General features: G+C 32.4%; 1 pseudogene; it reads left to right on the plus strand.

Annotated features, from left to right (window-relative positions):
- Positions 1 to 350: 350 nt before the first annotated feature.
- Positions 351 to 1,138, plus strand: LOC100920153 (annotated as a pseudogene).
- Positions 1,139 to 3,179: the final 2,041 nt, after the last annotated feature.

Genomic DNA, 3,179 nt, shown 5'->3' on the forward strand with positions numbered 1-3,179 from the left:
GTAGTTTCTACCTTAAAGATCAAAGGTCTTAGAATGTGAAATTCTGGAAGGCAAAAAAGTTTGGGATTATGACTAAGAATCAACTACCAGCAAAATTAAGCATAATTTTTCAGGGAGAAGAGAAGGCGAATGGACATTCAATGAAATAGAGGCCTTTCAAACTTTCCTAATGAAAAGACCAAAGATTAGGAAAAAACTTTATCTTTAAATATGACTCAAGAGAAGCGAAAAATGGTTAGAGGAAAGGAAAAAACTCATGGTATTCAATAAGGTTAAATAGTTTACAGTCCTACATGAGAAAATGACATTTGTAGTTTTTAAGAATTGTATCTCTAGCTCATTCTGCTAAGATGCCAAAAGGGAAAAAAGCCAAGGGAAAGAAGGTGGCTCTGGCTCCTGTTGTTATAAAGAGACCAAGAAAGTGGTCAATCCTTTGTTTGAGAAGTGACCCAAGAACTTTGGCACTGGGCAAAACATCCAGACCAAAAGGAACTTTTTTCAGTTTGTCAAATGGCCTCAGTACATCAGACTGTAATGTCAAAGGTCTGTCTTTTATAAATGTTTGAAATACCACCAGCAATCAATCAGTTCACCCAGGCTTGGATCATCAGACTCAACTGCTTAAACTGACTTACAAGTAAAGAGCTTAGACAAAGTAACAAAAGAAGCAAAGGCTGCTGGCTAGGGCTGAACAAAAAGCTTCAAGCAAAAGAAATGTCCACACTAAGAGACCACCTGTCCTCAGAGCAGTTGTTAACATTGTCACCACTGGTAGAAAACAAGAAAGTGCAGTTGGTAATGATTGCACATGATGTGGACCCCATTAGTGCTCTTCCTACCTACCTTGTACTAGAAAATGGGGGTTCCTTACTGTATTATCAAAGTTAAGGTCAGACTGGGTCACTTAGTTCACAGAAAGACTTATCCAAGCATTATCTTCACTCAGATTAGCCCTGAAAATAAAGGAGCCCTGGTTAAGCTAGTAAAAGCTATCAAAACCAATTACGGTGATAGATATGATGAGATCCAACATTACTGGGGTAGCAATGTCCTGCATCCAAAATCAGTGGCTCATGTTGCCAAACTGGAAAAGGCAAAAGCTAAAGAACTTGCAATCAAATTGCAAATATATGTTTGATTTTTCCCTACATAAAAGGGCAATTAGAAGGATCATATTTCGACAGAGAGTATGGGTTTAAATTGACTTTGATGTGAGGATAAAAAAGTTAAGGGAAAAAGGATTCTGTTGGGAGAAAAGGAAAGGGGAAGGCAGAGTGAAGTAAATTATAGTGCATGAAGAAGCATAAAAAATCTATTATAATAGAGGGAAAGAAGGCAAGTTGCGAGCATTATTTGAATCTTACTCTCATCAAATTTGGCTTAAAGAGGAAATAACATACACATTCAGTTGGAAAGAGAAATCTGTATTATCCTCTAAGAAAGTAGTAAGAGAAAGGGGGAAGAAAAGGAAGAAGAGGGATTATAGAAGAAAGGACAGATTGGGGGTGATAATGATCACAAGTAAAACATTGGTGAGGAGAAACAGCATGAAAAGAGAGAGCAAACTATTAAAGGGGGGGATAAGATGGAGGGAAATACACAATAATCACAACTGTGAGTGTAAATGGGATAAAAAGTGAATAGCAGAGTGGATTAAAATCCACTGTTGTGTAGATATTTATTGTATTCAAGAAACTAGAAAGATACAAAGGGTAAAGGTAAAAGACTGGAGCACAATATATTATGCTTCAGCTAAAGTAAAAAAAAAAAAAAAAACAGGGGTAGTGATCCTGATCTCAGACAAAGCAAAAACAGAAATAGATCTAATTAAAAGAGACAAGAAAGGAAACTACATCTTGCTAAAAGGTAGCATAGACAATGAAGTAATATCAATACTAAACATACATGTACAAGTGGAATAGCATCCAAATTATTACAAAAGAAGTTAAGTGAGTTACAGGAAGAATTAGACAGCAAAACTGTACTAAATGGAGACCACATCCCTCTTTCAGAACTAAATAAATTTAACCACAAAATAATACCCCCCAAAAGTTAAAGAGGTGAATAGAATTTTAGAAAAGTTAGATGTGATAGACCTCTGAAGAAAACTGAATGGGAATAGAAAGGAATATACCTTTTTCTCAGCAGTATATGGCACCTACACAAAAATTGACCATGTATTGAGGCATAAAAATATCACAAATAAAGGAAGAAATATTAAATGAATCCTTTTCAGGTCATAATGCAATAAAAAAATTATGTAATAAAGGGCTATGAAAAGATAGTTTATAAATTTATAAATTATAAAGTTTATAAATTAATTGTAAATTAAATTATCTAATCCTAAAGAATGAGTGGGTAAAACATCAAATTATAGAAATAATCAATAATTTCAATCAATCAATCAATAATGTCAAAGAGAATGATAATAATGAGGCAATATACCAAAATTTGTGAGATACAGCCAAAGCCATATTTAAGGTAGATTTTATATTTCTAAATGCTTACATAATTAACATAGAGAAAGGACAAATCAATGAATTGGGCAGGCAATTAAAAAAGTTAGAATAAGAAAAAATTAAATCCCCAATTAAATGCCAAATTAGAAATTCTGAAAATAAGAGATTTATAAAATTGAAAGTAAGAAAATTATTAACTAATAAATAAAATTAAAGCTGGTTTTATGGGGGGGGGGAGCAGGAAACCAATAAAATAGGTAAACTTTTGTTAATTTTTATTAAAAAAAAAAGAAAAAAGAAAACCAAATTACTAATATCAAAATGAACAGGGCAAATTCACTACCAATGAAGAGAAAATTAAAACAATAATTAGGAGCTATTTTTCCCAACCATATCCCCCCCTCAAAATCTGACAATTTAAGTGAAATGGATGAATATTTATCAAAAACTAAATTACCTAAACATGAGAAAATAAAATATTTAAATAACCCCATTTTAGAAAAAGAAGTTAGACAAGTCAGAAATTAACTCCCTAAGAAAAAAAATCTCTGGTGTCAGATGGATTTACTACCAAACAATTAAAGAACAATTAATTCTAATATCATATAAACTATTTAGGAAAATAGGTGGAGTCTACTAAATTCCTTTTATGACACAAATATGGTACTGATACCAAACCAGAAAGAGTAAAAAAAATTGAAAATTTCACTAAAGAATATT

Source organism: Sarcophilus harrisii, chromosome 2 (genome assembly GCF_902635505.1).
Source record: "Sarcophilus harrisii chromosome 2, mSarHar1.11, whole genome shotgun sequence".
Taxonomy (NCBI): Eukaryota; Metazoa; Chordata; class Mammalia; order Dasyuromorphia; family Dasyuridae; genus Sarcophilus; species Sarcophilus harrisii.